Raw genomic sequence first — 16,191 nt, 5'->3', positions numbered from 1 at the left:
ATAGCACCATTAAAAACGCAGTAAACAAGTTCAACTTTATAAAATAATGAATCTTGAAAACCGAGGCACCGAGAAATAAAATAAATATGAACTAATTGAACAAAAAAATGAATAAATTTATATAAAAATTGCTTGGGATTTACAAATATTGTAGAATTATTATAAAAAAGAAAAACAGTCGATTCCAAGAATAACAACATTTGATACCGAACACGTTGAAATCCGGATTCTCGCAGAATTTTATCATGTCTCATAATTGGTATCATGAAAAAGATAATTTTTAAACTGTTCAAAAACTTTTGTAAAATAATATTTTCAGAAATTATCGCGGAAAAACATCAAAACCTTGCATCAGATTTCATTATTTAAAATTATAATCCAAGTTTCAAAAACAATGCATCGAGTCTTTTCATAGTATACATGATAATATTGGTAGCTCTAAGTCAAATGATCTGGCTTGTAGAGGCTCAATACACTCACAAATACACATTTTCTTTCTATTTATTTGTAAAAAATACCCCATAATCTCACGTGCTACTTTAATTATTTTCAATGGAGCATTCTAAATCCTTTTTATAACAAGTAGAAATGGCATAATAGTATTGATTAAATGGCATAATATGTGCATTAATCATTTCTGTTAATTTCTTGGGATTTCGTACTAAATTAAAATCTTTTTGGTTATCAATTTTCTCTTTAAATTAGTAACTTGCTTTTTGGTTAATAATCAACGATTATGCTACGATTATGTTAACTATGCCTTTGCAGATGAAAATATAACTTTCCATCATATTACTTAATTTGTCAAAAATTCTGTTTAAATATTTGAAGATCTAAATACTTCCCTTTTTAAAATATATTGGATTGATAGTATTTGTTTTAAAATGCGAACAACCTCTGTTATCTTTTAAGGTAGTATTTATTAGTTTGTGTCCATAAGTTACGAATTAGAATGATAAGAAAAATAAACACATAAAATTAAAATCACTTGATAAATTAGCTTAAATTATTAAATCACTTGAATAAAAAAATCAATATTGATAACAGCTAGAAATAATTTTAATTACATATTATTATTCAAATTCTGTAAAAAAAATGTGAGGAAAAATCTTAGTTCAGCTCATAAATTTTGTACTTGAAAACTTAGTGAACAAGTTTGTTCATATAAATAATAATAAATTGTTGTTATTATAAATTAATTTTTTTAATCTGAAAAAAAATTATTTAAATAACCTCTTCTTCATACACTTTTATTTAACTTCATTTATTTTATGTGTGTTAGAATGAAATTTTGTATTTTTTTATTATTATTATTATTCTCTTCTTAACGCGATAAATTCATAAATTTGTGTGCTCATGTGTTCTCATGCCAATGTATCTATTAATATGTTCAGATTTTAATTAACAATTAATTGATTAATTTAGTTAAATTTTGCTTCCATATAAATGGCGCCGTCTGACAATGAATTTGAAAAAAAAATGACTGCAAGATTTTTATTATTTACAATAATAAATTATAAATTTAAGATTAAAATGTAGAGAGTTATTTCAAAAATTTTACTTTCCAATATATTAATTAATATATTTAGATTGATATTTCTTCTATAAATTGCAATTGGAAAACAATGTAATGGTTGAAGCTGTCAATACAGATGAACTTAATCTAAAACAATATTATGTTACGGTGTTTCTGATTAGAAGCTCGAATTTCTTTAACACTCATTCATTTTTTAATAAATTTTCTTTAATTTTTTTTGTATTTTGTGACATATTAATACCATTCAATTTTTTTTATCATGTGAGAACATGATATTGTTTTGGTTAGGTTGTTTTGAAGCTCAAAATCGCGTAGACAATGAATATTGAAGCTCGAAATAGCGTAAGCAAAGAATAAAGCATAAATGGCAATTTTCATCATCATTTTTTAATCGCATATATTTTTTTTACCTGCTTTTACCAGTATTGCATTATTATTATGTATGCTTCTTTGACAGCAGGTGCGTTTTTAAAAGGTTGACGTGGAACTGTGACATCATAGCTGTTATTTCATCTCAAAATTGGTCGAGCTCCAAACCTTTGCCTCCTAGAAAAATTAAAAATGAAAGTTTTAAAAAATTATATATATATATATATATATATATATATATATATATATATATATAGGGATAGAGACCGAAAGAAAAGTCTAGTGATTGTTTCAAACCGGTTTAAAAGGGTTAATGACTTAAATTAATTAAGACAAATAATGACTTAAAAATAGTAATGTTCGCACATGATAACTTGAAATTTGTGATCGTAGATTTCATTTTCATTTTTTATTTATTTCTTGGCATATTAATATCATTCAATTTTTGATTGACATATAGTCATAAGACAGGAAAGTATTATATTAAACGTATTAAACTTTCTGGTTAGTTTATTTGATACATCAATACTTCTCTATTATTGTCTGATATATAGTCAGAAGAGAGGAAAATATTCACCATAAATAATTCACTCATTCTATTAAATATTTTTCCTTTAAAATAAATAATAGGCATTTTCCCTCTCAATTATAATGGATTCTTTTATTCATACGCATTTTTCCCGTTCCAATCTCAGAAATACCACACTTCTCTGTGTGCGTGAAATACAATAAAACTATTTTGCTACATATAACATTTTAAGCAGATACTGATCAACAGTAAATAGAAATAAATGTTTCACTTTCTCAAGACAGGAACTATAAAATTCATGGCCATCAGTTAAGAAAAGTTTCAGATGGGAATTGAGAAGTGATTTTCTACCTGCAGAATAAGGAAACACAACATTGTTTTTCGATCTTCAAAATAAATAACTGCTTTTGATGGAGTTTGCAACCTTGGCACAAAATTTCACAACCTTTCTACATTTCTGGGAGTCTGGTCGAGTGCGGTCGTTCAACCGCTTTCTCAAACGCTCTGCCATTGACCGACAATGACTGAAGTTTGGCATTGACTTAAATCCTCAGGTGAAGAAAGTGAAGCTGCATTTTATTGCAACGTCTGTGTTCATTGAGCGATTTGAAACATGGAAACTAGTTTTTTATTTCTCTTTAGAACCAGCAAGAATGGTCACTCCAAAACTTTCTCATTCTCTCTAGTAAATTTGTTTTGCCAGAAAATGCCTTACATGATATTTTTGCAGAATATTACGAAATAATTTTTGTAAATTTAGCATTTTTACTGAATCTATCTTGGCGAGTTATTAGGCAAATAATCCCTAGCATAAGTTAATAATATCCAAAAAACAAATTTTTATTTCAGACATGTTTTTCTCAACAGATTGAAGCAAAAATTTGACACAAAACTGCACTTGTAGTCCAAATTCTCCGATCAGATCTGATATATTTAAGTCATTGCGTTTTAGAATGATCGCGTTTACTTGTTTCTGAAAGTACACAAACCGACAGACAATCAACCCTCAGTTGAATATGGCTCAACATTTGACAGGTGTCTATACTATAGATGCTAAATCTGTGTACCCAATCTTACCTATCTAGCTTTCTTCGTTTTGTAGTTATCGTGTCATTGTGTATTTGTAGTTATCGTGTTTTGTATCATCGTCGTTAAAATATTCTCCATTGCTCTTGAAAGAATACTAATGTAACTAAAATAAACTGCTTGTTATATAATGGAGAAATAACATGAATTTATTTTTATTCAAAGGAAACGTTGAATAAAAATTTTATTAACGGACGAAATAAATTGTAAAGTGACCACAGTATTAAAAGTTTGATGAAAAAAATGATCGTCATACAATTAATATATTTGTTGTTGGACAGCAGAATTTGATATTCCAGAAATGTGATTCTCAAACTCATGGATGCCCGAAACGAGGAGAGTCAAAAGAAAACGTCAAATTCGAATATTTGAATATTTCGATATTTTCTTTTTGTATACCCTTGCATTCGAGGGGATAAAAATAATAGAATTAAGTCATACGACGCCACAGTCACGTGATAAACATAGATTGTTAATTGTTATCTTTTCATATTTCTGCCATTAACATGAATGAAGTCCAACATTGTTTTAAACGTAAAAAACATAACTTTTACGACACTTTAAAAATCCATTGCAAAGATAATAAACGTTAAAAGTGTTTTATTATATCACAATAAAATAACTATTTTAATAAATTTCGAATCATCTTTCACTAATAAATACATATTGTCATAAAAAAATTGTCTTTTTTCACAGCACTTTAGATAAATTATGAAGGAAAATGTCAAGTTTCACAGCAGGAAACATATTCAAATATGAACAATAATTAAACCCTACACATTAAAACAATTTAGCTATCAATTACAAGACGATACAGCTAGTTCTTCCTTGAAACCTACGCATTACGTTGGGGATCACATATTAAAGTGGGCGACTTTATCAGATTTTTAACACGCTTCGAAAATACAAATTAAAAAATAAGGGGAAGCAGCGGAGAGATTTATTATTTGTATTTCATTGAATTAAACTTGAATAACTGAATGCTTTAACGGTTCAAAACAGGAATCCGAAAAAAGACAGCAATAAAATGAAGGCTTAGATAGTAGCGACTTTTATTTCGAAAACCTAATATGCAGTCGATTTTACTTCTTTGGCTAAAATGCAATCAAGTAATATTGGAACAAATATAAAGGCTTTTAGAGGTAATATATTACAGTGTATAAAAATATAGGGAATATTATCATCAAACAAAATATATCAATTTATTGGCTGATATTTATTACATCTCCTTCAAAGCAATATAGTGTCCAAAGGTTAAGAACCTTTGAGTTCAAGAATTCATCAATCCAATGCACATCGATGGTTTTTCAATGTAAAAATGGTACAACTTTGAACCACTGTGCAACAAAGTACTTATAATGCAAACTGCACCTAAGTGAGTAACATAACAAGTTCGAAACAAGTGCAATCATCACTCAAAATTCTGCTTAAAATGCAATATAGAGTTAATTTAAGAAAAATGTTATGGATTAGAGAAAGATAGTTTTACAAATTAATAGATTAAATTAATTCTGTCTTTTAGGCTAGATTTTTTTTATTTGCTACAGTTTTTGCCAAAGTAGCTTAAATCAAAATATGCTTTTAGAAATAAGTTACATAACTGTGTTTATTTGATTTTATTGCTTGGTATTTTTTGAATTAAAAAATCGTTTGGTGTTAAAAGGAAATAAATTATAATGATTCGATTCTCTGCAATCGTTGAATATTAAGTGATGAAATCGTTAATATTCTACAGAATTAACCGAAAAAACAAAAATGAAGCATTAAATGAATTTTTAAAAAATCATTTTTATAGAACAGTTAGGGTATTTAATAGTTCTTTTGTGCAAAAATGCTTGCTGATTTTAAGATTACGAAAAGTGAAAAAGTAATTTAACAAAATTGACAATGTTTGTCTGGCTTCTCAAAAAAACTTCAAAATATTCTAAATAATAATTAATTAATTGAAAAATAAAATATCAAAATGTATCTTTATAAGAATCTAATATTACTATTTTAAATAAAAGTGTCGCAATATAAAGCTGAAAATTTTAGAGTATTATTTCAATTATTATAAAGATACGAATCTATTTTTGCATAACTGGGATACATTTCTTTTTCCTGACTCTTAATATCAGATTAATTTAGATTTAATTATTTATTTAGATTATTATTATTTATATTTATTTATTTAGATTATTATTATTTTATTTAGGTTTAATTATTTATTTGAAATTGATCTAGAATAGGTGAGAATATTTTTAGAACTACTCCAAAAAAATTATCAAAATAAAATGCAATTTCCGCTTAACCAATTTGATTTGAAAAATTTCTTTCGTGGTGAATTTTTCCCCACATCGTCTTCTATCACGTTTTCTGCCGCATTCCCATAACGATCTTAATTATTTTGACGAATGACGAAATCTGTGGTCATTCAGGAGACGGAAAAAATTGCTTAAAAGACTTGGAATATGATTATTCTTCCTTTAGTTAAAAAAACATGTTGAAATAAGAAAGTAATTGAATAATGTTTTGATTGTATTTTTGGAAAAGTTTTTCTTTCGGTCGATTATGATTTAATCTCAATCACACTCTTTCAAACCGAAATTAAAAGCAGAAATGTATAGAAAAGCATAGTACTCCAAAGATATCAAGTAGCATCATTGCCCCAACGAAAAATCAAAGTTACATTATTCATCCGATCATTATTTACAATACAATAATTTTTAAATTCTAATTACACTTATTTTGAAAAGAGATGAATAAATGTGTTTTGTATCGTTTTTAAGAACTGTTGTTCATTTTATTTATTGAAATAAACAATTTTTTTAGAAATATAAGAATTAGACAAAAGTCAAAATGACTTTTTTTTTTGAAGAAATGAAAATTAAAGATTAAATAATAATTCTTATTTAATATTGTCTATTCTTACTTATATCATTTAACACGTTTTATAATCACACTTTTATATCTATATCAATGCAAAATCACCATATCTAGATTTATTTACGTTCTTGAATGGACTTCTTTTTCCAACTCTGTTCAAGTGGAAACTTTGATTCCAGCGGTTTCTGATGCAGGTATAATAATTTAAATACAAGTAATAATAGTCTACAGAATAATTTTTATTGACTTCACTTTTTATACTATTTCTTTGAATTTGGAAAACAAATACTCGCGCCTAAGACGATGTGTTTTTTGTAATATAATAATTTATTACTTAGAGAGTTTTCCAAGAATTTTGTTAACGTCTTGCTGATGTTTAAGAAGAAGAAAAATTAAATTTTTCTTCTTCAATATGTTTGTTATTTCATGGTATCCTTGAATTAAAAACCAAGCAATAGCTGATTAATGTCATTTTGAAAAATCGAATTGATACCTATCGTCTGCTTTTGAAAATCGTTTGCTTTAATGAATGGATTTTTCTCTTATTTTCAAATAGAATATGATTTAATAATTAATTTTTGTTCATGATTCGTGCAAGATTTGAAAATAAAAATAATGCATGATTCTGGTTTAAAAAAACGTATTATGAGATCGTGGGATAGATAGGATAAAAAAATAAATATTTTATGTTTCAGATTAGTTCATGTGATATATAAGATTAAATATAAATGCGTTATGTTTCAGATAGCGATTACCCTTATCAAAAACATTATTCGTATGCTATTTCATGTTTTTTACTAAGCTTGATACATTTTCCCCACTAATTTTTTTCTCATAAAATGTATGTTAATTGCCTAAAGATATATTTTTATTCGATATTGCTTTCGTATATTTGATTTATAAATTAGTGCATTTTAACTAAAATCAAAATTTAACAAGCCACATTGACAATTTTCGAAGTGAATCCAAAAAGTTATTGAGATCATCATCAGTGCTTTTTTCCTGATATATTAAATTAAGGAAATATAAATAAATTAATTTGTAATTGTTTTTGATATTTTAATTTCATTACCTATAGAACAAAGGCAAAATTTTTCACATAGCGGAACGGAATCAATCCATGCTTTTCTGATAAAAAATATACCAAATTTTGCCATTTTGCTATGATAATGAAATTGAAGTGTCAAAAGCAACTGCAATTCTGGACAAATGGATAATTAATCTTTTCAATAATTTCTTATAGACGCAGGAAACCCACATTGGTGATGATCATGATAAGTATTTTTTCTGATGTCAAAAATACTTACGTGGAATTTGGAAATGCTTGTTTTTAAATAAAATGAATTCATTTGCAAACGAAATTAATGACAGCGTATGTCATTAATTTCGCTACAAATTCAAGAAATCTATTTTGTGGCAACTAACATTCTTAAGCAAAAGTGAATGTACAATTTCATAATCATCGTCAAATTTAATATCAATCATTTCATTCATAATCATAACTTTGTGAACATTTTCCAGTACACTTTAGAAGTAGAAATACATGAAGAAAAAAAGCCTCTCCGTAATTCTTTTAAATTTACAGTGCAATTTAAAGATCTTTAAAAATATCGTTTCCTGCTTTTAGTTCAAAGAATTACGTCATTGCGGATAAAACATATTTCTATTGTGGGATATTTGAAATTGTATTCAAATCTGTTTTGAACTCTTATCGTTCAATACACTTCCTTCCTTAGAAGCTTGACGTCAAGTCAAATTAATGACGATGTTTTCGTCAATTGTTGATATAATTACTTTTAATATCTTTCTGGTTACTTCTTAAGATGTTAACAATTTGAAGAAATTTTAACAGTTTACTAACTTTAATAGACAAAAAAATCGATTCTTTGTTATTGTCATGAGGAGTTAAAATTTATCGCTATTCATTGATTTCATTAAGAACGAAATCAAAAAAATTTTAATCATAAATTTCTTTTCCTATTGAAAAAAAAATCAATAATTCTAGATAATAATAATAACATTAGCAGTTTTACTTTGTATTTAAAAGGATTATTCCCATACTTATTAGTTAGTTAAATCTGCAGTTTCATTAAAATTATCACAGTCTATTTTCTAAAAAATTGCTATACTATATTTCTAGATAACTGAACTAATAAATAGTCCGGATAAATAATCTAGTTTATTTATAAAATAATAAAATTTAGAATATCAACCACTAAAAGATTTTTCCAAAAATGTTTCAATTCTTAAAAGTAAGATGTTATTATACGAATTCGATTAATTCAATTTGATGAACCAGAACACCAACAGATAATAATAAGAAGCGTTTCAACAAATTTGGCAAATATTATCACTCCTTGTTCTGTTTTTGTTATTCGAACATGCGTTCGAACATAAAAACATTTTTGAAAATAATTCCTTCTCTGATATATCCAAAAATCCAAGTTGTTAACCAATCATCATAACTTCTTCCAATACTTAGTATATTGAGTATGTATGAGTATTATTAATATATTGAGTAGCGTATGTATTGAGTATGTTTTTATATATTGTATGAGAATCTCATAACACAGAAAAACAAATACTTCTTTTTTATTATAATAATATTTATGGGCTAAAATATTATCTATAAAATATGATATACATGATGGGACAGGCATGATTGTTCAAAACGTTCTACAGGGCATTAGATTTAATGCTACCAAATTAGGCACTTAGTTACTACTTGGATACAGGTGCTCACTAAGAAAGAGTGTTTCAGAATTATTTAATTAAATATTAATTGATTAAAAATAATGAAAAATAAATTTTATCAAGAGTAAATTAAAAAAAAAAAGAATAAAGATAGAAGAATCAAAATGGCAAATTTCACACTTGAAGTTCGAATCTCGCCATTCTTTCTTTCTCCCCCCCCCCTTTTCTTCCTTTATTTATTTTTGAATACGCGTAATGTGATAATTATATTTTGGGTTGTGTAGTGAAAATGTTTCCAAAATAAATTTAATACAAATTTAATTCCTTAATACTCTTCTTCACTAATTGCCTATGGTGACCAGTTGCTAACCGAGGATACTTATTGTATATAATTTCAATCGAATATTTTATGCATAATTTGATATTCATGTTGGTCTTATCAAAATATTTTAAACTTCAAATTATGACAGGCATTTATGTGGTGTTATTTTAAGGAGACTTCTATTCTTCTGTTCATCGTGTACTTAAATGTATCTAATGGAAACAATTACTGTCTACATGATCCAACATCTAATAACATATTGTCGGAATACTTATTTGCATTTTCTTATTCCTGCTACAATACACGCATTTGAGTAAAACAATAAAATGCTGCTGCGAATTAAATAAAAACATGCAGATAAAAATAGTTAAATAAGCTGCCATAATCTTTGGACCTACAGCATATATTTAGCACTATGATTAGAAAAAAAATTTTTTTTATACATGTATCAAACATTCGCTCAGTTTTTAATTAATTAAAATTCTAATTAAACTATCGAAAAAAATTGCTCTGGGTGCTAAAAATCCACAATTCGATGTATATATCTGTGCCAAAATCAAAAACTCTAATTCAAATTGTCTTCTTATATATCATTAGCAGATATATACACAGGCATGCATTCACTTTTATTATTACCAAAGATTATTGAATGGACATCAACTATATGTGGGAATCTTTTTCCCCCTCACAAGTCAGTTAATTTGTCATTACATTTTTCAAGTTGAAAAACCATGCATATGAACTCTATAATAATCATTTTAAGTATGGAAAACTCACAATTAAGGGAATTAAATCCGTTAAGAATGGAATTTATTTGAAATAGTATTCAAATTTTCATTAAAAAATCCTTATTCTTAGATTTTAAAATTTCAATTTCATTTTTTTTCATTTAATTGTAAACTGATATGAATTTCCAAACATATTTCCAGTTAGAATCTAGACAAATTTGTAGAAGCATTTTTTTTTAAACTTCCTCATGATTATATCTGTCACATAATAAACAGAAACAGCTAGAATGTAAATATATATGACAACATTATTCGAGTTTGCTTTATATTGCTAAAACTTGATTTTTCAAACTAACGACAATGTTACATAAACAAAGCTAGTCCAGAAGTGTGACAATGCATATTTTTTGAATTTAAATTACTATTTTCCATACTCATAATGTGTATTTGTTATCGATTTATGACGCATCAAGATTCAAGAAACAATTGAAACCAGTAGTTCTGGTATTTTATGTGATATTTATGAAAGAATCAAGTAGTAAAAAATACACGCACTTTCATTGTTTATTTCTTACTTGAAGTAAAATATTTGCCATTATAGTTTTGAGCTGTTTGTGAAACTAACTATAATCAGAAAAAAATGGAGGCATGAAATTTAGTAAAATTTTGATATGCACTATCAGAATCAGTATAATTTTTTTTTATAAAAAACATGTTTTGACATTATACATAGTACATTTCTTAGAACATTTACTGTACGCTGTTAGAATTCTAGCGATTTGATCTAAAAAATTCACTATGCAGCGTAACTAGATTCAAACTATTCTTTTTAATTATAACAGAAGCTTTACGTTATTTATCTGTGAACGGTGCTTCTAACTACATCAATCCCGATACAAAAAATTAACATAATATTATAAATACACGAACAATGCCTTAAATTTTGTTTAAACTTAACATCAACTTAACTTTGAATAACATCAGTTCATGTTTAAGTGATGTACACCAAACACATTACGCTAATTCATTTCCTATCATATCATTCATTTAATGTTTATTTTATAGTTTCTAAATGCAACAAAATAAAACAAGCTGTGAATGTTAGAGGACAAGCAGACTGTCTCATTATATTTTATTTATAAGATATGGATTTGGTACGAATAATAAACTAAAAACTTGGCAGGTGCTTTTAAAAGTTTTATTGATTTATTCGTGTTTTCATTGCAGTGAACGTTTCAAAAAGATTTATTTTGACAAAATAACATATTTAAGTTTTCTATTATTAAACTGAACTAAAAATAAATTCTGACAAATTTAACTTCATTAAACAATTGTTGTTCTTATTTTGTTGGAACTGAGCCAAAATTACTCAGAATAGAATTCGAAAAGTTATAAAAAAAATGGATTATGAGCTAGATGTATTTTCTCAAATTACTCAATTATTTTTATCAAGATATTTGAGTTTATTTAAGTTACAGTGTTTAAGGAAAGCTAGATGTACTTTCAGATAAAATAAAACTTCTGGGACTCTACGAACTACTTCTAATATTGATAATTAGAGTTTCTCAAAATTATTTCTTATCAAAAATCTCTTTTACGAACTGGAAGTCGAATTATCTTCACATTTTTATATGAATAATATAGCAAAATTCAGTTCTCTTTATTGAATATACTAGCCGCCTTTGGCGACCAGCCGGTTCACCAGTATTACCGCTCGCTACAATTTTCAATTAAATATTTTCAGTAACTTGTCTCTTAATAGCTTCTCAAACAAAACATTTTTAATCTTCAAATTTTGATAGTCATATCAAACTTATACTGTTGTTTAGATCGTTTACTATATATATTTTCCTAATTTGTTGTCATTTCCTGTAAAACTTCAACTTTAATTTAAAGTGGAAATGCTGAGATTGCAATTAATATAAAGATATTTTTTAATGAAACCAAGCGTTTTATTTTATTTATCATTTTTATTGTTATTTATTTATTATTATTATTATTGAATATGAGTACTGCAAACAGAATCGCTCGGTATTTAAGTCTTATGTGAATTACAAAATATTTTACATAATTTATGTAATATCTCAAAGAATAATTCAACAAAAATTTCTCAGATTCAGCATAAAATTCAGTTTTTAGTTTTACTTTCAAAAGGATTGAGATGAAATCCATAATAATATTTTGTTCCAGCCTATAAATATATTTCAAAAATTATGAAGTCTAAATTTAATGCAGTAAGGTATCATATTCTGAGAAATATTCTGGACACACCAAATTTTAAATAAATGAATGAATGTTTCTATTTTTAACGATCAACTAGGCCTGATTTATGAAGTTTTGAATTTTAAAAATTTAGAAAAACTCAAACATTTTTATAATTTTAATCCAATTAATCTTGAGAAACCTGCGAGCTGATTGCCGTATTTTCTTTGAAACAATCGATGAAAAATCTAAAATTATCCTTTTTTTTATTGAACAGCGATATTCAAATTTTCATAAATCAGTCAGTTTAAGTGATTGATTTAATTGATTGGAAATTAACTCTTTTTATTTAAAATATTAGTGTTTCAAGAACATTTTGTTAAACGTGATTTCCACAACAGAAGATTTATGTAAAATCAAAAATTCGTTATTTATTAGAGCATTTATTGGATCAAGTTACATAAAATATAATCATTTTCCATTTAGACCACTTTAGAAGATCTGTGTCTATTACTAAAGGTTTGCAAATTAGCTGTGTGGCCCTGATTTGAATAGATATCCTGTTCATATTAAACAAAACTTGCCTTAAAATAAAACTGATTTATTGGATTAATAATATAGATAGTGTAAAAGATCATAAAATAAATTTTCTTATTTATTTTTTAGAAAAAATAATATTTCATATTTTTTTCATTTCCTACAGACACGTGCTGAAAATTATATTTTTGCAGATTTCATTTCCAAAAAGATTTAATTTATTTTCAATTGGAGCTTTAATCAATGCGATGGCAAACACTTTGAAAAAAGTTAATTTTTCCCCATGAATGCGAAGCGTGCTCGTGCAGCTTAAATTTTATTTTTATATTGTACGAAAAAAATTGTTGAAAAATATAGTTAAAAAAATTAATTAAAAATAGAAATTTAATTTTAAAGTTAAAGCCCTGGTATCATTTAAAAGAGAAATTTGTGATCTTTAACTTGATGTAAAAATCTTTTTTGTGCGGTAATATTTTCGGATGTTATAGCAGAAACACGCCAAAATTTCGCTTATTTTTTAAATAAATAAAATTCTAATTACAAATTCTAAAAAATAACCCAGAGATGCACATTTCCGGCCTCCAAGGTATACACGTGCCAAATTTCGTAGCTGTTGGTCGAACCGTCTGGCCTGTAGAGCGCCAACACACACACACACACACATTGAGCTTTATTATAAGTATAGATTGCTGTACATATATCATTTTATTACAAGAAATAAATTGTTTATCTTAATTATAACAGTCATTTTTTGCACAATCTCTCTAATAAATAAAGAAAATTGTTTTTATTTATCTAATGTATAGATTCATACAGGAAGTTTATTTATATTAAAAAGAAAATAATTTATCAAAGTTAATTTATTAAGTATAATTCGTTCGAATTTATATTTAAAAAAAAATCAAAATTTTAGTTGAACAGATATCTACATTTTCTAATTTTTAAAATTAATGTATCAACATATTAGAAAAATAGTAAGTGGATTGACGAACATATTTTTTTCCTGCTAAAATATTAAAAGGAAATAGAATTTAAAATCTCTTATGATTTCTTTCTCAAAATAAATTCATATTTCGGGAGAGGCATAAAAAATGCCTCTCCCGAATGCCTAATAATAAAAATTATTATTAACAAAGGAAATGATTAAAATAAGATGATAATTCAGCCTTTACTTATCTTAATGAATTCTAATTTTTGTACTGAAATGCTACCCATAATATTAAACGGAAACATCATGTCAAGGGTTTTTTGAAATCTAATTTCATTTAAAAATCTAATTCCAACATTCTTGATATTTAAATTGGAAACATTCTCCAAGAAATCTCTTTCATCTAAAAATACGATATACCTTTTTTTTTTTGTTTAATTTCCACACATATTTTATTTTTAGTACAATTATTAAAATGCTTTATTAACTGTATTCAAATAATATATAGAAGTATATATATACATTAAACAAATATATATATATATATATATATATATATACATTAACAAATATATATATACATTAACAAATATATGTATACATTAACAAATATATGTATGCATTAACAAATATATGTATGCTTTAACAAATATATGTATACATTAAACAATTTGTATTTTATAATTCTATGCGTATTTTAGTCTATACATTTGTGACTTATATAGACCCAGTTTTTAACACCAGGCATTTTTTAAAAATTTGTTTTCATTCCAGAAGCAAAACTGAATTCAGATTGAACAATTCAGATAGAAATGTTTGTTCTTTACAACAAATTTCAAAATAGAGCATAAATAAATAAAATAAAAATGTTTTTTTTTTGTTCCGTTAAATTTTTGCTGATTGTTTTAATCAGAATTAGTTGATAGATTAATTTTTTTTTTCCCAAAGCTACATAAGAACATATTTGAAAGACATACCTAGAAACTTAACAAGAACGACACTTAAACAGGCATACCCACTCACTAAACGATACTACATTACTGGAAATACATTTGCCTTAAAATATTAATAAATACGCAATGTCTAGTATTAAGATAAGGTCGCCAATTTTAAAATAAACTAAGCTGAGAATACCAATAGACTAATTCCAAAATCGAATCTAGAAAAAGAAACTAATTCTAAAATTGACAATTTTTAAGCAATGGAATTATGCTTCAAATTAAAAAGACGCATTCGAAATCAATCACTCTGCAATTCTCATTTAATTAGATTGTTTTAATGAAGCTCCCACAAATGTAAAAGTCATTTCATTTATGTAGAATTAAATTTGTTTACATTTAACTGTTGTAATAAAGATTCATTAAATTTCGTTACTTAAGAAACTTGTCATATTTGAAAAAAAAAAAAAAATCTCAAAATCCGCTGGAGAGAAATGTGTTAAAGATAAATTATTTCTTAAATTTTCACCTCTATACTACAGAGACAATATTTCGTTCATCAACGAAATGAAAGGTAATATATGTATAATCTTTCTGATTACATCAAATAAGAAAAAAAAATATTTCTTTATTGTCATTATTGCTATTTGTTACATAGTTGCAATTGAAAAACAATGGTTTTATTGTATGTAATCTTGGATGAAAATTCAAGTATCAGTAGAATTTCAAAACAAGATTAAAAAGAGAAATATTTTTTTATTTGTTTAGATATATGTAATTAATGCACTTTTCTTTTGAGAAAAGAATAATTAGTTATTTAAATAAAAAATAAAAGAAATTGAATGTGATACATTAGAATTTCGATGGTAGTATATGCCTGAATAGTAAATATCGTTTGGAGTTTGTTAAGGCTTTGTTGACAACTTGATTGTTATTACTATAAAAATTTTGAATCTCAGCATGAATGTTTTTGTTTATACCAAGACAGAGTATGGTGAAATATGATATCATACATCGTATTCATCAGTTCAGAAAAGTTAAAAACTTCGAGGAAATCCTACAGTATATTATATATAACATAAGCGTTAAACATATGATCACCATACATACGTTGCTCTTTACCATCTAATATTAAAATCAGTCAACCATTTTCTTTTCTAGAATTAGTAAATAACAATTTATGATGAATACAAACTTCCTGCAATTAAAAAAAGAATCTGGTTAATATTTTTTTTCCAGACAAGAGACTCTAAATATTTTTTAAGGAACATTTATCGAACTATTATAAAAAAAAATTAATTTTAGCAATAAAGAAGTATAAAAAATTTGAGTAAAAAGGAAATAAAATTAGAATGAAATAACAAATCTATCTTTGAGCAAATATTTAGAAATTATTCTTTCCGATTTAAAACAGTTTAATACTACTGCCATTTTAGAAGGTGCGAATAATCTCAGA

The 16,191-nt window shown here is 25.8% G+C and overlaps 1 protein-coding gene across 1 annotated transcript in view; it reads left to right on the top strand.

Moving 5' to 3' along the window:
• LOC129963517 (uncharacterized) overlaps nucleotides 1–16,191 on the top strand; it is a 78,755-nt gene that overhangs the window by 16,398 nt on the left and 46,166 nt on the right. The gene's annotated exons all lie outside the window — the stretch shown is intronic.

Source organism: Argiope bruennichi, chromosome 3, assembly GCF_947563725.1.
Source record: "Argiope bruennichi chromosome 3, qqArgBrue1.1, whole genome shotgun sequence".
NCBI lineage: Eukaryota > Metazoa > Arthropoda > Arachnida > Araneae > Araneidae > Argiope > Argiope bruennichi.
Note: the sequence above shows the minus strand (reverse complement) of the source record. Positions and strands in the feature narration are given on the sequence as shown.